We start from the raw sequence: 27,264 nt of genomic DNA, 5'->3' as shown, positions 1-27,264 counted from the left end.
TTAATGTGTTCATATTAGCTATGTTTAGGACCCATCTGATGAAGTTCCCCTTGACGTAATAAATGGGCATGCATGTTTGGTCAAATATGTGCTAAGAACCTCATTTACACTCCATCATAACTGTACAGTGTATCATAATTGTTTTGACTATCAGTGTTCTTATTGCTTTAAACAGTGACTCCAAAAGTAGGTACACAAATATCTATAACAGAACATTAAGTACAGCATTCCAGTACTGTAGAACTCCAGAATATAAAATATCATACAGTATGTACTAGGATCATAAGCAAGTTTTCCTCCATCTCTACGTCCCTGTACAAGAGATGATTCAGCTCAGACATCACAATGTCAAATCTATTGCTTGTCAAATATCAGTTTCTGCTGCCTCAGGCTACATTGTGGCTCAAGCGAGAGTGTTAACCTCCACCTTCCTGTCTGTATGATGTGGCTTCCAGTCATCTTCTGCAATGCTTGACGCATACAGATGTGACAGTTCCCTTACCCAAGACCTCTGTAGCTGCACCCTTCTTCTGAAATTCAAGACTGCAATTAGGATAGGAGTTAATATCTGACAATATGCCAAACATAGCCAAACAAATGGGGAGTAGCACACAGGAAGGTAGAATACTTCCTCAGTAAGAACACTTGCAAAATAAATGTAACATTTAAGATTAATATATATATGTAGCGCCCTAACATAGGAAGACCATGGGAGTTTATTTAGAGGTATGACAAGTTACTATGACCCATTGAATTATACTATGTAATGGTGTATATAAATGAATTCCTGTATTTTCCATTATATATATATTTAACTATGTATGTGGCTGGTAATGATTACATGGTGTACAGGGCTGATACTACTTATGGGACAGCTGGAGAGATTGTTCCAGAAACTGACCCTCACGCTGCTATAACGGTCAAATGGCAGAGACCGCACGAGCAGGAGAGTAGGTGCACAAAAGTCAGTTGGTGCCGGTGACTCAGGAGACTGGATGCAGCTGGGAACTGCTGAACACAGCCAGCCCCGGGAGCAGTGAGAGGAGACAAGTGACAGCCGCTAGGGAGAACCGGCAGATCTTTACAAGGGGGAGCGCTGTGAGAGTGTGACGCAGCCCAGAGAAGACGTGGTCGGGAGCCCGGAGTCTGCACGGTACCTGCCAGCTATCCTTCCAGGCATCGGGAGGAGAGGAGATCACACTGAGGTATTGTGCCGCTGCACGCTGCCCCCGCAGAGTCTTCCAGGCAGGCAGAGGAAGGTGGTGTGACCCGCGGAGAGCCCTATTAGAGTCCTCTGAGCGGCAGAAGCAGCGGGAGGGGAAGCGGAGTTGGCCAGCGCTATAACAACATAGACGCCAATAGCGCCTAGCAACAGCCACACACACCCTAACCCCAGGCCAAGCCACAGAGTGAGGCACCTATAAGCAGTGAAGAAGCGGCCTATGCAAATGAGAGAGGAGGAGTAGGGAGAGCCCCTTACTGCAGCATCAATGGGCGGAGGTGTAAGTGTATTTAAGCAGATATTCATCGTACACTGTACACCAGCAGTACTATCGCTCTAGTCTATGACAGGAGTGGGACTGATTATACTAGCGTTAGACAACAGATATAGAGGAGACGACTATAGTACAGAGGAATGAAATTTTATTGCATCATTAGTCCAGTGTGGATTGTACAGTATCGGTTCCTGCTCCATCATAAGAAATTAAGACAGCTGGAAAGTGCTAGAGGGCTATGTACCTGTGGAACTGTGCCCAAGGACTATAGTAGCGCTGCATAAATATTTCTAGCAGTGTCAGTTACCAGTGTTTCACAGCATCAAATTAGCACTGGTGCAGGCGAATCGGAACCTTAAGCAGCCCTGAGGATTCATTTTTGAAGGATATGACCTGCTATGTATACAAAGGGTGTCGTTCTGCTTAGGAAACAGTAAGAGCAGAGACCAAGACATTAAGCGCAGCATTTTTATAAAGACATCAAATAAAAGCAGAGTCAATAGTAAAGGGATAGTCCAAATTAATCTGCATTTTATAAATAGTTGCTGAACAATTCACCTGTTCCATAAGTACAAGGTGAAGAGACTGGTAGTCAGCATATAAAAGACTCTACTGTTATGAGCCAAACTACTTCAAGTACCCCAAGACTGTGATTATATTTCATATATTGCTTCTAACCCGGATATCGCCTAAGGGACAGCTTAAACACTTAAACTCTGCAGGAACATAGAGGACCCTTGTGTTACGAAATACACAGGAATACAGTTGGTTAAGGAGGTACAGCCGCCAGGGATCAGATATACTAACATCCCAAGGAGTACCATATAAAATTGTATAGCTACAAATACACATCTTCTGTGAAGGGAAAAAGCCGATTGTTAGTGTTTGATACATATAAGTTAAGAAGTACCTTCTACTCAGCAGACCACAGAGAAACATTTGTAACATTATATAGGATAGTAACTGTTGCAATAATTTTCCAAACTGAGCCAAGAGGCCTTTCACTAGCTAAAGGGAGAATTGAAGGTTATGGTTTAGTAATGATGTTACATAGTCTGTACTAAATGCTGATGTTTTCATAGGTTTATGGGCCCTATAGTGCACTATCACCCTAAGAGTACCCGGGTCACTCAAACACCTATAGGTGTTATTTCAAAGAGTATTTTTTTTTGTAATGCATGCAGTTGGAAATGTATAGTATAGAGTATATAGGATATTCTATGATATAAAGAGATAAACTGAGATAAAGATTTATTACAATATAATTGCAAAGTTATAAGTGAGAGAAGTGGTTGTGTTTTATTTGCCATAAATACTTACCAATAGGGTTAATTGAGAATCCAGTTGATGACCGTTGGAGTGAATCTGAAACACAAGGAAGAACAGACAGTTGTGAAGGTACAGGTCAAAGTGCAACCTAGGGGAAGGGTATTAATACATGCTCTTCATTGGCTTTCCCAAGCAAGCCTAAACTACATAAGTGCTTGGGTGGAGGCACGCCTTAGTAGTCACTGATAGTAACCCCCTCACTGCAGGGAAATAGTGGGTAGGAAAGGGTTACATATATATATATATATATATATATATATATATATATAGCATGCAGAGTTGGGCGGCACTCACGGCGCAGGAAAAAACAGACAGGCAAGTCTGGAAGTTGCAATCAACGTTTCAATGTGTATTATAACATTTTCGTCAGGATAAAAAATACAATGTGTTACTCACCCTTTTAACTCCGTCTGACGGTCCATGGCGCCTCCTGCCAGTCGCATCCCGCTCCGTCCAACTGATGACGTCATCACAGGGCGCCAGCCGCGGCGTCATGGAGCGTCCGGACCGGAGCACACAGAAAATCACCTGTGACAGACATAGTTACAAACAAAAATTACAAACAAAGCACACATATAAACTCAGAAAAAACAGTATCGGTCACAGAAAAACAGTGATACTAAGTGTAAAAACTGTATCAACTTAAAGTAAAACACAATACATAATAGTATATGGTAATAAAAATGTTTAACCGACACTGATTTAATGGGAGAATTGCACAGGACAAGTGCAGCGACACCCATCAAGTGACAACAGTAACAAAATAAAGAAAAGAAAATTGATTATATTAACGACGGCACAATAAGCAGCTCATATTAGTCATATGAAGTTAATACTGGTTATAGCAGCAATGAGCTGTCAATCAAGGATGCGTTATAAAAAAGCTGATAATCCTGCTTGTTCATTTAACCCTTTAGGGGATAGGGTATCCAGAATGAAAATCCACCTAGCCTCGGCTCTAAGTAAAAGTTGTGCCCGATCACCTCCTCGTTTTAATGGGGGGATATGATCAATGATTCGGTGTCGCAAGACCGCAACAGAATGTTTGGCCTGCAAGGAATGTCTTGCAACAGGTTGGTCACTTCGACCAGAAGAAATTGCAGCCCTGATGGAGGCACGGTGTCCGGCCATCCGTTCTTTGAACATGCACTCCGTTTTCCCCACATAGTGGAGACCGCACGGGCAACTCAATACATACACAACAAATTTAGTAGTGCAAGTGACACAATGTTTAATTCTGAATTTCTTCCCAGTAAAGGGGTGATGAAACGAATCACCAGTCAGCATGTGGCTGCATGTAGTGCAGCCCAAGCATTTAAAGCATCCTGGACAGGAAGACTTAAGAAATGTGGTTGTAGAAGTTTTTTTGGGGATACTTTCTACATTAGTTTTAACGATAAAATCACGAATATTTTTGCCTCTGCGATATGCTGGCATAATCCGTGTGTTGGGCTGAAGACCAATTTTCGTGTCAGTTTGTATGATGGGCCAGAATTTTTTGGTTATTTTGCTAACTTCGGGGCTCAGAGTATTAAACTGATTAACCCAGATTAATCGATTGGTATGATCAGTTTGTTTAACAGGGTTCAGCATGGCGTTTCTCGGTATTTTAAGTACTTTTTCTTTAATCGCTAATAGGTCTAATTGGTTGTAGCCCCTCTGCACAAATTTAGTGATCATGTTGTCACATTCCACAGCTAGTTGGGATTCATCACTGATGATGCGTTTAAGGCGCAGCATCTGGGAATAAGGGAGTCCCTTGCGTAATGAGATAGGATGATGGCTGGATGCCAATAGAAGATTATTCCTATCTGTGCATTTAGTAAATAAAGATGTATTAATTTGACCATCACGTATTGAAATCTGTACATCTAAAAAATTAATACTTTTATCATCGATAGTGTACGTAAATTTGACCGGGGAATCAGACAAATTATGAGAATCAAGCAGTGATTCAAGTACATTACGGGGTCCAGTCCACAACAATAGCAGGTCATCAATATATCGCAAATACAACAGAACAAAAGGTTTAGTTGTCACATTGGATAGGAACAACTCGTCCTCAACCAGCAACATGTAACTGTTGGCGAATGAGGGCGAGACGTTGCTCCCCATGGAACAACCTGACAACTGTAAATAAAAATTATTGTTAAATAAAAAGTAATTACGCTGTAAAGTTAACTGTAATAAATTCATAAACAACTCAATGTTGGGTCCTAAAAAATAAGGATTATTACGGATTAAGATTTCCACAGCTTTAAGTCCTTCCATGTGGGGGATGCATGTGTAGAGATTTTTAACATCGATCGTTGCCAATATGCAGCTGTTTGGAACAGACTGGATGGTTGCAAGCTTGTTGAGAAGTGTTGTAGTGTCCTTGAGACAGTGATCAATTGATTGTATACAGGGTTGCAGATAATGGTCTAGAAAAATGGAAATTTTCTGGAACAACGACCCTCTTGCCGAAATTATCGGACGTCCTGGAGGAGATTTACTGTCCTTATGTAATTTGGGTATTGAGTACAGTATTGGTACCACTGGAAATCGTGTAGTTAAAGCTTCAGACTGTGCTGATGTTAAGGAGCCATCCTTGACTGCCTGGGACAAAACATTATCAAGTTCCTTTTTAAAGGATATGGTGGGGTCAGAGGGTAACTTTCGGTAAGTGGTATAGTCAGCTAGTTGACGATCCAACTCAGCTATGTAATCGTGTACATTTTGTATCACCAGGGCTCCCCCCTTGTCTGCCGGACGTATGACTATATCGTCATATTTACTGAGATTGTTGAGAGCTTGCCATTCACTCTTTGATAGATTAGAGTGGATATGTTTAGCATGTTTGAACGTGTTTTGAACTTGATGGTCCACCGTTCTGGAGAACACTTTGATAGATTTGTTTTGGGACACGGGATCAAATCTGGATTTAACCCGAAGAGCAGGAGGCAGTGTCGTATGCATAGAAGGAGTAGTTGGATGCTGTGAAAAATATTCTTTAAGGCGAAGTTGTCGCTCTAGTTTAAATTGTTCAATTTTCCAATTGAAGAGATCTGGTTTGGTGGTAGGGACAAAATTCAGGCCTTTAGACAATACTTGTAATTCAATTGGAGAGAATTGTCGATCTGATAAATTAAATATCATCTCCGTTTTGAGTAGGTTGTTTTTCTTTGTCGCCGACCTTTTGCACTGGCCACCTCGCCTCGTGAATTGGCGCCTGGATTTGAAGGTGCTGCTGGTGTACGAACCCCTAAAGGGGGTAAACCCTGGCTGGGGCAAGGAATTTCAGCTTCACTAGCTGTTGCTGTGCCCTCCGTAGAGGAATCAGTGTCCAGGTGGTGTACATTAAAGCGGTTGAAGGGACGTCGCCTCGCTGGTCGTTTGGCAATCGGAGTACCTGAGACCCAGGGATAAACCTGTCTCTTGGCGTAGTCATTATTCACAATGTCCAGTTTATTCCGTTTATAAGAAATCAGATCTCTCTGATACTTCTCCATTTGTGTAGTGAGTTTGTCATACCAGTTTGTGGAGGTATCCATCAAAAGAGTCGGTTTATGAGCAGTCTCAAAGATATCAATTTGGGCTTGAATAGACGCAAGCTCCCGGGTGACCTCCTCGATAACCAGGAGGATTAGGTCATAAGAACACTTGTTCAGAATAGAGACCCATTTTTTACAGAAAGCTGCGTTGAATCTCCCAATTGTGGGGATATTCTTGATACGGAAACCCCTCGGTATTTTTCCTTGTCGATGGTAATCTGATAAGGTTACCCCATGGTAATAAAAATCTTTTTCTCTGCGTTTGAGTTTAAACAATTCACGGAAGAGCTGGATGTTGTCAGGTATGCCACCCGTGGCCGCAAGGTCTTCCTTAAAGCGCAATCTAGTTGCATCGATGTCGGAATAACTGAAGGTCTCGCCTGGTGTCAGATCAATCGCTGAAAACAGATCATCCAATTCTGTGTCGGTGGGTGCCGACATCATGAGTCTGTGCAGGACTCACTGTGAGAAAAAATGGTGCAAAGAAAAAGTGATGTGTCAAAGTGACACGTGTTGCTGTGCTCCACACCCAAAAGTCCAGACGTGATAATGAACAGGGATGGGTGCCTGTGTGTGACCATAAACCTGCACGGTTGTAATGGTCCAAATATATTTGCCAAATCCACGGCACTCCCACTTCCCAAATGCTTGTAGAATCCACAGAATATGTCCGGTGCCCTCCCTGGTTACAGCCAGCGCTGTGTCCAATGTAGCATGCAGAGTTGGGCGGCACTCACGGCGCAGGAAAAAACAGACAGGCAAGTCTGGAAGTTGCAATCAACGTTTGACGGTCCAACGTTTGACGGTCCATGGCGCCTCCTGCCAGTCGCATCCCGCTCCGTCCAACTGATGACGTCATCACAGGGCGCCAGCCGCGGCGTCATGGAGCGTCCGGACCGGAGCACACAGAAAATCACCTGTGACAGACATAGTTACAAACAAAAATTACAAACAAAGCACACATATAAACTCAGAAAAAACAGTATCGGTCACAGAAAAACAGTGATACTAAGTGTAAAAACTGTATCAACTTAAAGTAAAACACAATACATAATAGTATATGGTAATAAAAATGTTTAACCGACACTGATTTAATGGGAGAATTGCACAGGACAAGTGCAGCGACACCCATCAAGTGACAACAGTAACAAAATAAAGAAAAGAAAATTGATTATATTAACGACGGCACAATAAGCAGCTCATATTAGTCATATGAAGTTAATACTGGTTATAGCAGCAATGAGCTGTCAATCAAGGATGCGTTATAAAAAAGCTGATAATCCTGCTTGTTCATTTAACCCTTTAGGGGATAGGGTATCCAGAATGAAAATCCACCTAGCCTCGGCTCTAAGTAAAAGTTGTGCCCGATCACCTCCTCGTTTTAATGGGGGGATATGATCAATGATTCGGTGTCGCAAGACCGCAACAGAATGTTTGGCCTGCAAGAAATGTCTTGCAACAGGTTGGTCACTTCGACCAGAAGAAATTGCAGCCCTGATGGAGGCACGGTGTCCGGCCATCCGTTCTTTGAACATGCACTCCGTTTTCCCCACATAGTGGAGACCGCACGGGTAACCCAGATTGATCGATTGGTATGATCAGTTTGTTTAACAGGGTTCAGCATGGCGTTTCTCGGTATTTTAAGTACTTTTTCTTTAATCGCTAATAGATAATATGACGCCGCGGCTGGCGCCCTGTGATGACGTCATCAGTTGGACGGAGCGGGATGCGACTGGCAGGAGGCGCCATGGACCGTCAGACGGAGTTAAAAGGGTGAGTAACACATTGTATTTTTTATCCTGACGAAAATGTTATAATACACATTGAAACGTTGATTGCAACTTCCAGACTTGCCTGTCTGTTTTTTCCTGCGCCGTGAGTGCCGCCCAACTCTGCATGCTACATTGGACACAGCGCTGGCTGTAACCAGGGAGGGCACCGGCCATATTCTGTGGATTCTACAAGCATTTGGGAAGTGGGAGTGCCGTGGATTTGGCAAATATATATATATATATATATATATATAGTCAGAAAAAAGACGGCGTCACTTTGTCATTTGTGATGTTTATCTGAATTACACCATCACTATTTGAAAGACCTGGAGTGACGCCGTCTTTTTTCTGACTACATGCCCTAACCAGCACGGAGGGAACCCAGGCATCTTATACCAGCAGGACCAGGAGTGCCGGGCACCATAGCTACTATATATATATATATATATATATATATATATATATTTAAGTTTGTATTATACTGTATATTATATTAAACATTTACTATTTTTTTATCACAGTTATTATTATTTATTTATTTTTAATTATTATTATTATTATTTAGTACATATTTATTACATAATTATATGCGGTCCGCGAGTGAGAGGAGCCCACATTGTAGAGGGGCTAAGAGTGGACTCATAAAGCAAAATTGAGTATTGCAGAACTTGGAGTTGGGAGCAAGGATGGTAGTCTTTGGTGTATAGATTCGTTTTGAGGGCACGTTTAAAGGGTGGGAGGTTGGGTTGGGGTCTCACAGAGCCTGGTAGAGCATTCATGAAATAAGAGGCAGCACTGAAGAAATTTTGGCATCAGAGGAGGTGATCGAGGAGAAGGAGAGGCAGTATATATTAAAAAGTTAGACATGTTTGGGGGCTTTGATGAGTATCAATTTGAATATTCTTATTAGTATTATGCTGATTATTTATTTGTTGGATTGTTCATAATGATGCATTAGGAGACTGGAGGAATGTGTCTCAAAACATGAGGATGTGTCTCAAAACTGTTCAAATGGAGAAACTGAGGTATTCTTAGTAAAACCAAGACAAAAAGTTCTACCATTATATCATATACAGTACTTTCGGACCTGCCTCTTCTCGCTGTACACTAGTACTATATCTTTTATATGTATCTTTCAGCTGGAAAAATATTGTAAGACCTGTTGTTTAGCTGTAAAGTGAAATGTTTCTCCTTACAAACAATGATATTTCTTAAAATGTATATCAAGGGATCTCTTTTGGACAAAGATTGCTGAGTCTATCTAAGCTCTGACAAGATTCAAAGAATTTGTAAAGATTTATAAGGGTTTATTTATGACGTAGCTTTGACCATGTTTATGCCACAAATTTTAGCTGTGTTTTGCTAGCAAAAATTGTTACCCTTTTAAATTTCTGACATAATAACGTGATCAGAAGTGCTGGGTTTTCAACCCAACACTCCATAAATAAACCACCTAGGGGTAAATTTACTAAGATTCGTATTTTCCAGATTCAGGTCAAAGTTCAATCACGAATGACATCGAAAGTGTAAAACTGCAACTTTTTGAATTGATTACGACTAATTTACTAAGCTGTCGTATTCGGGTTTTTCTTTTGTTCCGATGTCGATGTCATTCGTGGTTTTTTTTCTATTTTTACGGCAGTGATTAGCAAAACACTGCCGACTTTTTTTACAATCAATCTCGGCCGGATCTGTGTGATCCGTGCTGGGGTTTATTTTTTTTTATTTTTTAATTAAACACTGTAAAATAATAAAAAAAAATGCGTGGGGTCCCCCCTCCTAAGCATAACCAGCCTCGGGCTCTTTGAGCCGATCCTGGTTGCAAAAATATGTGGAAAAAAATGACAGGGGTTCCCCCATATTTAAGCAACCAGCATCGGGCTCTGCGCCTGGTCCTGGTCCCAAAAATACGGGGGACAAAAAGAGTAGGGGTCCCCCGTATTTTTAAAACCAGCACCGGGCTCCACTAGCTGGACAGATAATGCCACAGCCGGGGGTCACTTTTATATAGTGCCCTGCGGCCGTGGCATCAAAAATCCAACTAGTCACTCCTGGCCGGGGTACCCTGGGGGAGTGGGGACCCCTTCAATCAAGGGGTCCCCCCCCCAGCCACCCAAGGGCCAGGGGTGAAGCCCGAGGCTGTCCCCCCCCATCCAATGGGCTGCGGATGGGGAGGCTGGTAGCCTTTGTTGTAAAAGAAAAGATATTGTTTTTAGTAGCAGTACTATAAGGCCCAGCAAGCCTCCCCCGCATGCTGGTACTTGGAGAACCACAAGTACCAGCATGCGACGGAAAAACGGGCCCGCTGGTACCTGTAGTACTACTACTAAAAAAATACCCAAAAAAAGACAAGACACACACACCGTGAAAGTATAATTTTATTACATACATACACACATACATACATACTTACCTTAAGTTCCCACGCAGGTCGGTCCTCTTCTCCAGTAGAATCCAAGGGGTACCTGTTGAAGAAATTATACTCACGAGATCCAGGGGTCCAGGCTCCTCGGGAAATCCAGGGGTAATCCACGTACTTGCATAAAATAAGAAAACGGAAAGCCGAGCCACGAACTGAAAGGGGACCCATGTTTTCACATGGGACTCCTTTCCACGAATGCCAGAAACCCACTCTGACTGATGTCTAAGTGGGTTTCTTCAGCCAATCAGGGAGTGCCACGTTGTAGCACTCTCCTGATCGGCTGTGTGCTCCTGTCCTCACTGACAGGCAGCACACGGCAGTGTTACAATGTAGCGCCTATGCGCTACATTGTAACCAATGATGGGAACTTTCTGCCCTGCGGTTGACCTAAAGTGACGTCACCGCTGAGCAGAAAGTTCCCAGCATTGGTTACAATGTAGCGCATAGGCGCTACATTGTAACACTGCCGTGTGCCGCCTGTCACTCAGTACTGGAGCACACAGCCGATCAGGAGAGTGCTACAACGTGGCACTCCCTGATTGGCTGAAGAAACCCACTTAGACATCAGTCAGAGTGGGTTTCTGGCATTCGTGGAAAGGAGTCCCATGTGAAAACATGGGGCCCCTTTCAGTTCGTGGCTCGGCTTTCCGTTTTCTTATTTTATGCAAGTACGTGGATTACCCCTGGATTTCCCGAGGAGCCTGGACCCCTGGATCTCGTGAGTATAATTTCTTCAACAGGTACCCCTTGGATTCTACTGGAGAAGAGGACCGACCTGCGTGGGAACTTAAGGTAAGTATGTATGTATGTGTGTATGTATGTAATAAAATTATACTTTCACGGTGTGTGTGTCTTGTCTTTTTTGGGGTATTTTTTTAGTAGTAGTACTACAGGTACCAGCGGGCCCGTTTTTCCGTCGCATGCTGGTACTTGTGGTTCTCCAAGTACCAGCATGCGGGGGAGGCTTGCTGGGCCTTGTAGTACTGCTACTAAAAACAATATATTTTCTTTTACAACAAAGGCTATCAGCCTCCCCATCCGCAGCCCATTGGATGGGGGGGGACAGCCTCGGGCTTCACCCCTGGCCCTTGGGTGGCTGGGGGGGGGGACCCCTTGATTGAAGGGGTCCCCACTCCCCCAGGGTACCCCGGCCAGGAGTGACTAGTTGGATTTTTGATGCCACGGCCGCAGGGCACTATATAAAAGTGACCCCCGGCTGTGGCATTATCTGTCCAGCTAGTGGAGCCCGGTGCTGGTTTTAAAAATACGGGGGACCCCTACTCTTTTTGTCCCCCGTATTTTTGGGACCAGGACCAGGCGCAGAGCCCGATGCTGGTTGCTTAAATATGGGGGAACCCCTGTCAATTTTTTCCCCATATTTCTGCAACCAGGATCGGCTCAAAGAGCCCGAGGCTGGTTATGCTTAGGAGGGGGGACCCCACGCAATTTTTTTAAATAAAATAACAACTTTCCCACCCCTTCCCACTGATATACATGCACGGATCTCATGGATCCCTGCATGCCTATCCAATCACGGAAAAAAAAAGTAGGTCTGTTTTTTTTTAGCACTTTTTTACGAGTTGTAATTTTTCACGGCAGTGTTTGTTTGTTTTTTGCTTTGCACTTCTTAGTAAATGACCGAGATTCATACTTAAACAGCCGCGTTTTGACCGATGGTGTATTCATTCGTAATTTTTTACCTGAACTTGCAAAAAATTACGAATGCCCTCATCACTGCCGTGATTAGTGCTTAGTAAATTACCGAGATGACACTTTGATGAAAAAACGGCATCTCGGTCAAAATCGGGAGCTTAGTAAATTTCCCCCCTAGTGTCTACAGACAATGGGGTAAATTTATTAAGATGGGAGTTCTATTTAAGATTCGATGTTGCCTATAGCAACCAATCAGAATCCAGGCATTATCTTCTAGAAGGGATTAGATAAATGAGAAGTAGAATCTGATTGGTTGCTATGGGCAACATCCTATCTTAAATAGAACTCCCATCTTAGTCAATTTACCCCAATAACAGTGGAAAGTTGTCAGATAAATTTATGAATAATAAAAAGAAGTTGTAGTAGGGAGATAGGAAAGCTAATAGAAGGAAAATTAATGTATTAAGTGTAATTTGTGTCTGGTTTTCAAACAGAAAAATTAACTAAAGGCTGAAAAACCACCAACCTGGGGGTAAATTTACTAAGATTCGTGTTTTCCCGTTTGAGGTCAAAGTTCAATCACGAATGACATAGAAAGTGTAAATATGCAACTTTTTGAATTGATTACGACTAATTTACTAAACTGCCGTATTCTGCATTTTCGGGTTTTCCGATGTCGATGTCATTCGTTTTTTTAGGCAGTGTTTTACGTGAGTGACTTGTAAAACACTGCCGACTTTAATACAATGAATCTCGGCCGGATCTGAGAGATCCGTGCTGGGTTTCATTGTGCACTTTTTTTTAAAAAAAAATAAAGTTTAAATGTTAAAAAAAAATTGCGTGGGGTCCCCCCTCCTAAGGCAAACCAGCCTCGGGCTCTGCGCCTGGTCCTGGTTCCAAAAATACGGGGGACAAAAAGCGTAGGGGTCCCCCGTATTTTTAAAACCAGCACCGGGCTCCACTAGCTGGACAGATAATGCCACAGCCGGGGGTCACTTTTATACCGTGCCCTGCGGCCGTGGCATCAAATATCCAACTAGTCACCCCTGGCCGGGGTACCCTGGGGGAGTGGGAACCCCTTCAATCAAGGGGTCCCCCCCAGCCACCCAAGGGCCAGGGGTGAAGCCCGAGGCTGTCCCCCCCATCCAATGGGCTGCGGATGGGGGGCTGATAGCCTTTGTTGATAGTTATGAATATTGTTTTTAGTAGCAGTACTACAAGTCCCAGCAAGCCTCCCCCGCAAGCTGGTACTTGGAGAACCACAAGTACCAGCATGCGGCGGAAAAACTTGGCCGCTGGTACCTGTAGAACTACTACTAAAAAAATACCCCAATAAAGACAACACACACACACCTTGAAAGAAAAGTTTTAATACATCCATCCACACAAACATATACACATACTTACCTTATGTTCACACGCAGGTCGGTCCTCTTGTCCAGTAGAATCCATGGGGTACCTGTTGAAAAAATTATACTCACAAAATCCAGTGTAGATCGGTCCTCTTCAAATCCATTTGTAATCCACGTACTTGAGAAAATAAAAAAACGGAGTCCCGACCACGAACTGAAAGGGGCCCCATGTTTTCACATGGGACCCCTTTCCCCGAATGCCAGAAACCCACTCTGACTGATGTCTAAGTGGGTTTCTTCAGCCAATCAGGGAGCGCCACGTTGTAGCACCCTCCTGATCGGCTGTGTGCTCCTGTACTGACTGACAGGCGGCACACGGCAGTGTTACAATGTAGCGCCTATGCGCTCCATTGTAACCAATGGTGGGAACTTTCTGCTCAGCGGTGAGGTCACTTTCGGTCAACCGCTGAGCAGAAAGTTCCCACCATTGGTTACAGTGGAGCGCATAGGCGCTACATTGTAACACTGCCGTGTGCCGCCTGTCAGTCAGTACAGGAGCACACAGCCGATCAGGAGGGTGCTACAACGTGGCGCTCCCTGATTGGCTGAAGAAACCCACTTAGACATCAGTCAGAGTGGGTTTCTGGCATTCGGGGAAAGGGGTCCCATGTGAAAACATGGGGCCCCTTTCAGTTCGTGGTCGGGACTCCGTTTTTTTATTTTCTCAAGTACGTGGATTACAAATGGATTTGAAGAGGACCGATCTACACTGGATTTTGTGAGTATAATTTTTTCAACAGGTACCCCATGGATTCTACTGGACAAGAGGACCGACCTGCGTGTGAACATAAGGTAAGTATGTGTATATGTTTGTGTGGATGGATGTATTAAAACTTTACTTTCAAGGTGTGTGTGTGTTGTCTTTATTGGGGTATTTTTTTAGTAGTAGTTCTACAGGTACCAGCGGCCAAGTTTTTCCGCCGCATGCTGGTACTTGTGGTTCTCCAAGTACCAGCTTGCGAGGGAGGCTTGCTGGGACTTGTATTACTGCTACTAAAAACAATATTCATAACTATCAACAAAGGCTATCAGCCCCCCATCCGCAGCCCATTGGATGGGGGGGACAGCCTCGGGCTTCACCCCTGGCCCTTGGGTGGCTGGGGGGGGACCCCTTGATTGAAGGGGTTCCCACTCCCCCAGGGTACCCCGGCCAGGGGTGACTAGTTGGATATTTGATGCCACGGCCGCAGGGCACGGTATAAAAGTGACCCCCGGCTGTGGCATTATCTGTCCAGCTAGTGGAGCCCGGTGCTGGTTTTAAAAATACGGGGGACCCCTACGCTTTTTGTCCCCCGTATTTTTGGAACCAGGACCAGGCGCAGAGCCCGATGCTGGTTGCTTAAATATGGGGGAACCCCTGTCCATTTTTTCCCCATATTTCTGCAACCAGGATCGGCTCAAAGAGCCCGAGGCTGGTTTGCCTTAGGAGGGGGGACCCCACGCAATTTTTTTTCCGAAAATTTAGAACATTTCCCCCCCCTTCCCACTGAAAAACATGCACGGATCTCATGGATCCGTGCATGCCTATACAAACACGGGATAAAAAAGCAGGTCTGGTTTTTTTTAGCACTTTTTCACGATTTGTATTTTATCACGGCAGTGTTTGGCTATTGTCGGCAGTGTTTGTGTTTTGCACTTTTTAGTAAATTCCCGATTTCTAGCAAATTGCAGGCGTATTTGACCGATGGTGTATTGATTCGTGATTTTTTCCAAGGACTTCCAAAATATTACGAATGCCCTCATCACTGCCGTGATTATTGCTTAGTAAATTACCGAGATAACACTTTGATGAAAAAACGGCATCTCGGTCAAAATCGGGACCTTAGTAAATATACCCTTATGTTTCTTCAACGTAAAAATACAAACCATGAAATTTATTGTTTCAGCTTGACAAAGAGAAAAGGTGGATTTGAAGGTTGAGATTCCTAATATCACAGGCCATTGGCCTATAATAGCCTGTGATAACTATAAAAATGGATCCCAATCTGTTTGCAATTATGGGTTAGGCAGTTAGGTGGCTATATATCATTGTTAGGATGGGCTTGTGCAGCAATTTACTAGATGTATTCTGGAGGAGAAGAGGCTGGAAAAGAAGGATCACTACCATGTGAGGAGGCCCCTCAGAGGTAATGTTTCTAGAGCGTCCTTGAACCTAGACTTATCTCAGGTGAGGAGGTTGTGCAAATGATTTGCCTCAACCGCAGGTGGAGATAACTTGTATATATGTAATAATTGATATTTAATAATAGTAGCCCTGAAAACTTTGTTCAAAATCATGAATAAATAATTTACATCATTATGTTGACAACTACTTTATCAACATTTGCGTGTCCACATGTCATGTAGAAAAGTACAAACGTTTTATTTTTCTCCTTTGTGTGATGTGAAGACAACTTGTTCCAAGTTCTTAAGTACTAAGGAAGAAGGAAATATCTCAAATATAGTGTTGTATTTTTTATTATTAAATAATGAATCACACTTATGATGAATTATGTATTATTTCCAACACTAAACATTATTCCAAAGCATTTTCATTTTTCCACCCGTCCCTTTGTGAATGCACTCAAAAAATGTCTACAATTTCTGACTCATATGTCTCTCTCCTTTTTTTCTTTGTTTTTTTCCTGTTTAAAATTCCCAGCTGTTACTTCTCATTAGTCTTTCACTTCAAGCTTGATTATAATCATTCTCAAGATAACAGTGGAAATAAAAGAAAGAAATGTCCAATCTGGCACATTACCCTTTATAAAAAGAATTGATTGTATAAAATAGCACTCACATTTGAAAAGTAGAAAAAATCACGGCCTCATATATTATTGGCATTCAATCCTCAAGTGAAGCAATTTTTACTACCACATTTAATACGTATGTGGGCATATAAAGTTCTTTATTGGAGTCTTAGGGCCCTATAATTGTTGTCAAGCTCTAATACTGTACATCCAGAAACTACATCAAGAATAGATATATGGACAATCAAATTGTGACATGCCATATATTCTTGGAAACCATGATAAAATGCTTCCTCTGATGTGGAAATGCTCTGACACAGTTAACTTCCTGATAGCTTCTACCAATTATTTAAGTGACCATTCACTTTGTGTCAGAAAAAAAGAAAAAAGAATGGCGCAGTCAAGGAGGTATAGAAATTGGTTTTCTGTTGATATTTATATATGTTTATTGGTTTAAAATATTTCTAAGATATCCTATGTTGCAATAAAACATAACTTTTATTATGTGTGCTAACATGAGAAGGATATAGTATATTTAGGCGAAATAGGTATATAAAATATAGAAGTGTAGGTGAAAAGATTAGAATAAAATATATTTTAAAAAGTTGTCGCTGCAATAGTTGTCTTAAAATGGCAAATTTGGTTTTCAGTAGCTGTTGTAGATAACGTATTTGTATTTATGAAGGATCTGGCTAGTCACCTAATAGTTTGAGAAGGTGTTGGCTATCTCAAACAAATAATTCCCTTTGTGAATTATGGAGGATCGCAAGTGATAAGTTGTTAGTTGTTTTAACTTTATATTTGTCTTCCCCATAGAGGCTTACTAATATTGATTAATGTGGAGATCATTAGTTAGATTGTTATATTACTCGTTACTAGTCTCACCATAGTATTTTGCATTTTATCGGGAGAAGCAACTGTTACAAAAGAAAAGTAACTATTGCAAAATTTTATACTTGTTTTCCTTTCCCTCCACTGTGGAGAAGTTGCTGCTGATACCAATTATACTAGTATAGTATATATCTCCTGATACTGTATATGTATTCCCCTTAATAGTTTATGGAGGGTCTCTTATTGGTTACAGCTTGTTATAATGTTACAGTAATTGTTTGTCTTCCCCAAACAAACTGATAATATTTTGGAGAGCATAAGTTTCATGTCTTTATCATTATCTCACCATAGTATGCTATTTACAATACATACAGTAATTAGCAGATACAATTTAGGTAATAACCGTTGATTGTTATACAGATTCCCCCTGGGAAGAAGAAGATATATGTAATGTTATGCAGATTGTGAAGTTATATAATTGTTGTTCTCAATGTCTACTCCACATTGACAGATTTCAAAGCAGTTATACCACAAGGCTTCCAATCACATTGTGTCACCTCATATTTTGGAGCATAGTAAAATCCAAGACTGCAATAAATAAAATTACGCCCAATCCTGGATCATCATATAATTTATTGAGGCATGTTAGAAATCTAATGATCTAGTATCACTTTCTTATATAAGCATGTTCCATACCTCCTCAACTCAGCTTCCAGACATTTTACCTTGCTATGATGTCTGGCAGCACAGGTGGCGGGACGCTTAGCATTGCTGCCTCACAGTAGTGAAGTCATGGATTTAATTTCCACCATGGCCATAACGGTGTGGCGTTTGTATCATCTTCCACATCTTGCATGGGTTTCCTCCCACAATCCAAAATTATACTTATAGCTTAATTGGATCTTGACAAAAAAAATCAACCTTAGTGTGTAAATGTGTGCATTAACATGTGTTTAGTGCAGGCGGTTAGATGGGCCAAGTGGTTCTTGTCTATTATCAAATTTTATGCTTTTATGTCTCTTTTTGATCTGCTACCATAGCAACTAGTGACCAAATTGTAGATATCCTACAATTTACTGTACATTTCATATGGTATTAGTAATCCTAGTGCCTAAGACACTTGTAATGGCCATCTTGAGTACTGAAGGCAATCTTCCATTCATCCAGTTCCCTAAAGCTGCTCAAGTTATAATTACCATGAAGATCCAGTTTAAAGAAATTAGAAGATTCCTTAACGAGGTCTAATAATTCTTAGGGAATACAGATCGTTGCCATAACAGCATTGCATTTACGATAATCTATACAGGATACAGACCTCCATCTTTCCCTTGACCAAATTAGAAGCTTGTGCCATCTGGAAAGAAAGACTTTCAGATGAATTCCCATTCCAAATTTTCTTTGATATACTCATTTACCACTTGGGTCTTGGGCAAAGAGAGAGAATATAATCGGCTTTACATTTGTAAAAACCATCTTACAGTAGATTGAGGCATACTGTGGAGGTATTTGTTGGTTCAGAGACACCGTCCATTGGGATGGAGAATTGTCCTTCAGAAAACAGTGAGAGTTGCAAAAATAGCTGCAGGCTAAATTTTGTATGAAGTTCCGATCCAAAGATGGATACAGGCCATGGCACGAGGAGAGACTCAGGACAATACTGGTAAGTATTTGTGGAATCCAATAGAAAGTACTGAGTTTTTAGTGCAAATCTTTCACTAGCAAATTTAGTAGAACAGTCTGAAATCAAATAGTTACATTCTTTATTCTGCTGCCATCGATATCGGTTAGAAAAATAAGTAAGTCAGAAAGAGGATAGTAAGTGTGCAATTGGACCCAACATGGCTTCTCCCTTACGTCACATGCTGAACTGGTAAAGCCTGTTACTGTACTTGGCGCTGTCACTTCTTGACTCACCTAGACTACCAAGACATGTTGTAGGCCATTTTCATCATGTAGAGCTGGCGGTCCGGGACATGAGTGCAATTATCTTACTGTAAATCATATATATAAAACAATTACAATTTTCATTACATTTAATTTCCAAATTTTCATAGGCAAATTTATTTTCATGTATTTATAAAAAAAATAGTAAAAATTTAACATACAATTTCAACCAAAAATACAAATCACTGAAACAATGTACTGTAAATTTTCTGGAATTTTTTTTTTTTTAAACTTAACTTAAACTATTTACTTTACGCATTCATGTAGTAAAAAAACATCAACAGAGAATAAATGTATGTTAGAGAAGTGAAACTGCAAGTGAATTGTGTTTCGCAATGGAACAGGTCAAACTCTCGGCAGCATAATAATCAAGTCACGCTTTTACTTCTCCATTCGGCAGTACGCCAATCCACACCATAAGCTTTTTATGGAATCTGTGGTCAATGAAAAGGGCTAGAACAATCAGGTATGTGGTTTGGTTGGGGTAAGGCTTTTAACACCTATGGCTAACTTTTGCAGCAGAAATGTCCAATATTTCAAGGCCAGACTGTAGTAAAATTATTTATCGTAAAAAAAATACTTTTGATTCATAGCTAAAATATGCAAGAACCCACAAAATGGAAAAGTAGACCACCCTTAGTGATTTGCCTGACATTCAAAAATTATATAAAATATTTCCTAGTGCCTAATGTAAATATACAACAGGCTAATACATTTTTATTTCACATATATTAATATCAATCAAATTGGAATTTCAGCATAGTTTATAAAAAAAATGAAGTTTTATATTTTAAACTGAAGGTCATGGAATTATGAAAAATAATATTTCTAAAGAAACATTCTGAGCAAATAAAGCAGATATGTGAAATGCATATCTAGAAAAATATTACCTTTTGGAGAAAGGTACAATTGCTACAAAATACGTCAAAGTAAAATTGTCATCATACTTTTAAAAAAGCTTGATTAGAATGAAATTATAATTGCTCGCCACAATATTTGTTGTTTCTATATAAACGAAAAACAGAACATAAAAGAAAAGAAACATCAGAACAAAACTACACCTAAGCAATAAAATGTCTGTTTTTTGGGGGTGTTTTAGCAATAAGTGGGCAGATTCCAAGATGTACTCAAACCTGATGGATTGCGTACATCTCCAATGTCTTCAGTTGTGCACATCTACAGGATCTGTACTGCGCATATTCAGATCTTTGTCTGTGACAATGGTGCCAGTTCCGCCTAAGCCGCAGTCTGATTGACATGCTTCTGGCATTTGGGGGGTGACGGCCAGCATTCCAGAAAATGGGGAGGTGGGGATGGCCCAGTTTTTGGCTGTATCCTTAGATGCAGTTTCACTAGCCCCAGCTGCGTGAAAACATTAGCCATCTTGAGTAGTCTGAGGGTTACTCAGATGGCCCATGGTAACGCAAAGTGATCCAATGATACATCTTAGGACACAGGAGCAGGTCACAGAAGCTGGCAGGTGGCGTCTACTGTATATACTCAAGATGCCTCCTGTGGAATTAGTATATTTAAGCTTAACCGCTGCGTACATAGACACAGCAGCTAAGCTACTGTATTTATCTCTGAATCAGGACTAATGATAATTCTCCTTTGGTGGTATTTACTAAAGTAATTAAACTTTTGATAACTTTCCTGTTCAATTTCACCTAAATATGGTATCTCTTGTTAACAAACAGCACAACCACTGACCACTGTGATAGTTTATTAAACAGCGTTATATAAGAATTCAGCAGAACTGTGCAGAGAGTATAACACTGCAAGTGTTCATCAGTGTACATCTACGATGGTCAGTGTCACTGGTCACAGGTTAAAGACTTGTTATCATCTTACATTGTGTCTCTAACTAAGGGCAAATGTACTATGTCTTGGATAGTAATAAAGTGGAGAGAGATGAACTACCAGTCTAACTGTCATATTACAGGCTGTGTTTGACAGGTGCTGATTGGTTGGTACTTTAGGGTCTATTTACTAAGCCTAAGAGAGAGCTAAAGTGGACACAGATAAAGGACCACCCTACCAGCTCTTGTCATTTTCAAACACAGCCTGTGACATGACAGTTAGGGGCTGATTGACTGGGACTTTATCTCCATCCACTTTATCCCTCTTCAAAGAGTATATCTTCCCCTAAAGTTGTTATAACTGCAATATAAAATATACTGTCTGTCTGCCACCTGTACACCACAGTAAAGTGCATTGATAAATGTTGTTCCCTGTACAGTGAGCAGCCTAAACTTTGGCAGTCTTGCCAAAATCCCCACCCCATCCTGCTCCTATTGGCCGGGCTGTGGCTACCTCCCGCCTGCTTATGAAATCCCTACTCTTATTGGCCTGGTGGCTCCTCCCACACACTTCTGGATGGTTCGGAGCACCTGGAGCATGGATGTAGTAGTTAGGTATAGAATCCTACTCTGCCCAGTAGTACACTGTCCTGGCCACTGTAGCCCCTCTCTGACAGCCCTGCCACGGCACCAAAGGCACGTGCCCCGCTCGTCCCGCCCTTGTTACTCCACTGGTAAATATATACAATCTGCTCCGAAAAACTGATTCTTATAGAAATTAGGACTTTAATATTTACCATGTTACTTTAGTGTGGGTTATATACATAGTAACTGTAAATTACCCTAAGGAAATTGCATTTAATAAGGTGTAAAGCCTGTATTAATACTATACATGTTTTTTATTGTTCAATACTGTATGTATAAAATATGGATATGCGCTATGTGATAATGGAGAGTAGGTTACAGTTTTAATTTTTTTGTGTGTGTTATAGATGTGATTGCGGTGCTGTGGGATCTTTAGTCATTGTCTTTTTGTGGTTTTGCAACCTAGCCACAACAGCTTAAGTCATTTCATCAATACCCTGTTTATATTATTTAGATTGAAATCTACAATTCTGTTATTTATTTATTCCTTGGCACCCTAATTCAAGCGCCTGAGGTTCTTTAGTTGACAGCGAGCATTTGCACAAATAAGGAAGTGGGCACACACCTATGTGTATCATAGGTGGATAAAGAGACACATTTGACAATAACGTCTTGTGCATTAACATAATCGACTGTTAGTGTATGGTTTTAAACATACCAAACAGCACACAAGCTTAGACAAGCTTAGGTAAAGAAGCATACAGCGATAAGGAATACATGGGAATATAACAAGGAAAAAAGAATTATATTAATTAGGGTAAAGGTCACACTGACTGACTAAGAGAGCTGTGGCTAAGTATGAATTCAATGCAGAATGTTATGAACGATGAATTTAATCAGAAAATTGTATTTGTTGACAAAATGCTGATCTATAAAGAATATGTACTGGCAGAGGTTAGCACTATGTTATTTCTAGATAAAGACTGAAATAAACATTGAGTAAAAGTGATGTTTAGTAACCAAGTCGTGCAAAGGTGCAAATTAAGAAAACCATAATTAAGACTTTTAAGATTGTTACAATAGCTCATTTCAGTTGCAATACAAGCCGATGATATGTTGTAATGTACATTTATAAAGGTTGGGCATGATATTTTTCACAGTTATAATGTGGTAGTATGAAATATTGACATGATAGATTGCAAACATATTGTCCCTGGTGGACCAGCACAGACTTACCTGCTCCAGATAGCTGCATGTGATCATAACTTCTAGGTCAGACCTTCAATCCTCTAGCTTTGGAGTGATTATTTCTCCACTATCTCTAACCATACCCCTGCCCCTGATGCTCCCTCTAGTGCCTACCTCTAACCTTCCTCCTATCTGCAGCCTAACCCATTATCCCCCCCCACACACACTATTTAAGATTAACCACCCCCTGCAGCCTATTCCTAACCTTCCCCTGCAGCCTTACTCTAAACTCCTTCTGCAGCCTAGCCCTAACCTCCCTTTGCAGCCTCATCCTAACCTCCCCTTGCTGTTTAACTCTGACCTCCCTCCTCAGCCTTACCCTGGCCCTCCCGTCCGCAGTAGAAGCTGTTACAAACAATGATATACAGTATTGGAGACTGAACTTCATGCATTATGATGCTGTGAATTCCAGGTCTGCTGAAGTTATGACTAACAGTGCATCAATATGGTAGAGAATAGTCAGGTATAGATCTGAGTTTGGTGCAGGCAGCTAACAGAATTGTAAGGTCTATATATAATGGTAGATGCTCAATCAGCTTAATGATATCATTCAGGTGCTCGAAAGGGAGGGGTATTTCTAAGCAAGAAAAAAAGAGAGACATTGTTTCCCCCAGCACCCTGAATGATAACAGTAACCAGATATAAATCCCACATAATATTAGAATTCAGAGATCTTGGTTACACATATTTGCGCAAATGTGTGAATAAGCCCCAAAGCCGCATCAAGGCGTCTCTGTATATTTGGGGAATAGTAAGGTCACAAGCTGAGATCAGGGCAGGCAGCATACAAATGAAGTAAGGTGAGGCGAGTGGATGAAGGTGTTAAGTTAAGTTTAGAAGAAACTGAGTTATTTAGAGGGGTATGGATCAATAGATCTACATGGACAAGATGGACAGTCAATAGGGTTGACCCCAAATATATCAGTAAATAGACTACCAACATTTAAAATAACATTGTTATATGATCCATAGGTCATAAAACCTTCATCGACTAAAAAAAATAAAATTAGAAAATTGTTAAATAGTACTTCATCCACTCACCTCTTCAATTATTAATAGCAACCGGCAAAGGTCTAGGCAGGCAGCAGACGAGAAATGAATACTACTGAGTAACTTATTAGAAGTGGACAGCAGGCAGAATAGTCAAAATAAACAATGTCAATAAAAAGCAAAATAATGGGTGAATGACAACACTAGCCAAATATGTAATACTACAGTATAATGGGCAAATAGATAGTGCCACTGAAAGCCTTATAAACCCATCTGAGACCAATCCTAATATGTCAATTACCCCAGCCCTAACCACATTAATGAATTAATATCTAGCACCTGCTCACTCTGGTGAAGGTGTCAAGGGAACAATAAACAATCTAATTGAAATGATGTGGATGGCTATAACTGAGACTGCCACTGTTTCTAATCTGAAGTCTGGCATTACATATTGGTGCAGCTACCAGTGATGTAGGGCAGTTAGAGAAGAGACAGCGGTAGGCAGAGACATTAAACAAGAAATAATACAAATCATAAATCAGTAATCAGAAACTTACCGCATCTGTACTTTGTCATTTATCAGAATGGAGCAACCTTGCTCTGCTGTTTCTAGGTCCTCATTCCGAGTTGTTCGCTCGGTAATTTTCTTCGCATCGCAGCGATTTTCCGCTAATTGCGCATGCGCAGTGTTCGCACTGCGACTGCGCCAAGTAAATTTGCTAAGAAGTTTGGTATTTTACTCACAGCATTACGAGTTTTTTTCTTCGTTCTGGTGATCGTAATGTGATTGACAGGAAGTGGGTGTTTCTGGGCGGAAACTGGCCGTTTTATGGGAGTGTGTGAAAAAACGCTACCCTTTCTGGGGAAAAACGCGGGAGTGGCTGGAGAAACGGAGGAGTGTCTGGGCGAACGCTGGGTGTGTTTGTGACGTCAAACCAGGAACGAAACTGACTGAACTGATTGCAGTGGCAGAGTAAGTATCGAGCTACTCAGAAACTGCAAAGAAATTTCTATTCGCAATTTTGAGAATCTTTCGTTCGCAATTTTGCTAAGCTAAGATTCACTCCCAGTAGGCGGCGGCTTAGCGTGTGCAATGCTGCTAAAAGCAGCTTGCGAGCGAACAACTCGGAATGAGGGCCCTAGAGGAGGCATTTGCTGTCTTACTGCACATGTATTGTTGTCATTATATGCCAGTGGAGTGTGAGTGTGAGACGCTCAGTGTTCTCCTTAGTGCTTGCATGGCTGCTGCTTGGAATTGAGATCAGGCAGTTGTTCCCCATATTTGATGGCAGCTGATGTCACCAAGAAGGAAACAAAGATCACCAAAGAAGGAGTAGAGAGAATAGCAACAGTGACAGTTAAACCCTCAAAACTCAGATTAGTTACAATAAGGCAGGATTTTATAAATGAAGAGTACATAGGGCCTAATTCAGACCTGATCGCTGTTGTACGTTTTCTCATAGCAGCTGATCAGGTCTGAACTGCGCATGTGCCGGCTCAGCAGTGTGCCGACGCATGCCAGACAGCCGACAGCTGTCTCAGACCTGCGATGGCCTCTGCCTGATTGACAGGCAGAGGCGGTCGCTGGGTGGGAGGGGGCAGGCCGGCGGCGTTTGGCCGCCGTTTAGGGGGCACGGACGGGGCAACGCAGCCGTGCCTAGACCGTTGGGGGAGGAGGGCCGCGGCTGCTACGTGATGTCACACGCAACCGATGTGACCCTCACAGCGACGAGTAGCTCCTGCTACTCTTTCAGTATAAAAGCGGCGATGCTTTTGTACTTGTGCGGGAAGGGGGGGGAAGGGCCTGACATGCGGGCAGACTAGCCCTGTGCTGGATGTTCCCCCACATTTCTGTGTGACTGATCATAGATGTGCTAAATTTAGCACATCTACGATCAGGTCTGAATTAGGCCCATACTGCTAACTGTAATACAAATTCTATTGCATTGTTTCTCTAAGCATGTAACTCCCTACCTAGTCTAAGAAATCATATTGCACAGCATAGGGCACTGTATCCCGCAAATTGTCCTTCCAAGGGGAAGACCATAATACAGTTCTGCTGCATGGTAAATAATAATAATTCTTGTTGAATAATAAGATAATAATAATAATAATAATAATAATAATTCACTTACTGTTTGTGTATTGTGATAAGTGTCATTTTCAGTACCTGAACTTCTACAGCTCAGCTGAGACTGATCCATATGAGTAAGGATATATATATATGACGTAACCATAAACTTTTATCTTAAATAGCATTTTTTTTTCTTTTTTTGGGGGGGAGATGTATCAAATCTTCTAAAGAGATCAAAAGGGTAATTCAGATCTGAACGCTGCTGTGCGTTTTCACACAGCGGGCGATCAGGTCCTAACTGCACATGCATATGCACCACAATGCGCAGGGCATGGTGGACAGCTACGGCGGGCAACGCCGGTCAGCGATGGAATGGTGTGAAGGATACATTTGCATGGGCGTACGCAAGGTGATTGACAGAAAGAGGCCTTTTGTGGGTGGCAACTGACCGTTTACAGGGAGTGTCTGGAAAAACGCAGGTGTGTCCAAGCATTTTGAGGGAGGGTGTCTGACATCAGCTCCAGCCCCGATCAGCAGGATTCAATTGCACTGGTAGAATAAGTTCTGGGCTGCACAGAGACAGCACAAACTGATTTTTAGGAGCTCTGCAACACATAGGAACGCACACTTGCACAGTGAAAATACACTTCCCCTCTAGGCGGCGACTATCTGATCGCAGGACAGTAAAAAACGCAGCCCAGCGATCAGATCTGAATTACCCCCCAAGTGGGGAAGTTATCCATAGCATGCAAGCAGCTTCTAGATATCATTTCTAATGTAAATTCTATAAAATGATAAATAGAAGCTGTGCTATGGACAACATCTCCAACAGTCCTCTTAAGAAGATTTGATACACCTTCCCTTTTTTCATTTCATGAAAATGTTTTCTAAACATTTAGTAATTAAACCTCACCTATAGACAGATATTTTCTCTGCCTCACTAAACTACATCTGCAGTTTTACCAAGCAACAAAGCAAATAACTTCACAAATGAAAATGTGTTTATCATACTGTATTGCTTTGCCCTAAACATTAGTCCTCGTTGCTCAGTAAATAATAATATGTGTCCGTTGCTTATTGAACAATAAAGTGAAGTGTTAGTGTTTTTGGAATTCAGTTTTGATAAATGTGTCCCCCGTGGTTTTTCAGATGAGGACGTACTCCAAAAGAGAAATGGCTTACTCGAGACAAAAAACGAGGGAGATGCCAACACACTTGGAATACCACGGGTCACAGTTTTCCATGAAAGGTCATCAGAATTAATATAAGAGCCTGGCTCTGTAACAGGCTAACTCGAAGAAATATCAATAAAATATAATGAAGACAATATTTCAAACATTCAAGAATGAAAAATACAGACTAAGATTATAAATTGTATTCAGGATTTTCAATTCTGAACCTGTTATTTCCCCTTTTCAATAAAAAAATCATTGCATTGGAATATTCA

At 41.5% G+C, this 27,264-nt stretch overlaps 1 long non-coding RNA gene across 1 annotated transcript; it reads left to right on the top strand.

The window, feature by feature from the left end:
* Window positions 1–943: 943 nt before the first annotated feature.
* LOC134980536 (uncharacterized) lies at window positions 944–27,264 on the top strand. Its single transcript, XR_010190425.1, has 2 exons — window positions 944–1,205; window positions 26,967–27,264. It is a non-coding gene; the product is annotated as an uncharacterized LOC134980536 (long non-coding RNA).

The sequence above is a fragment of the Pseudophryne corroboree genome, chromosome 12 (genome assembly GCF_028390025.1).
Source record: "Pseudophryne corroboree isolate aPseCor3 chromosome 12, aPseCor3.hap2, whole genome shotgun sequence".
Taxonomy (NCBI): domain Eukaryota; kingdom Metazoa; phylum Chordata; class Amphibia; order Anura; family Myobatrachidae; genus Pseudophryne; species Pseudophryne corroboree.
This window is presented reverse-complemented; position numbering and strand designations above follow the sequence as displayed.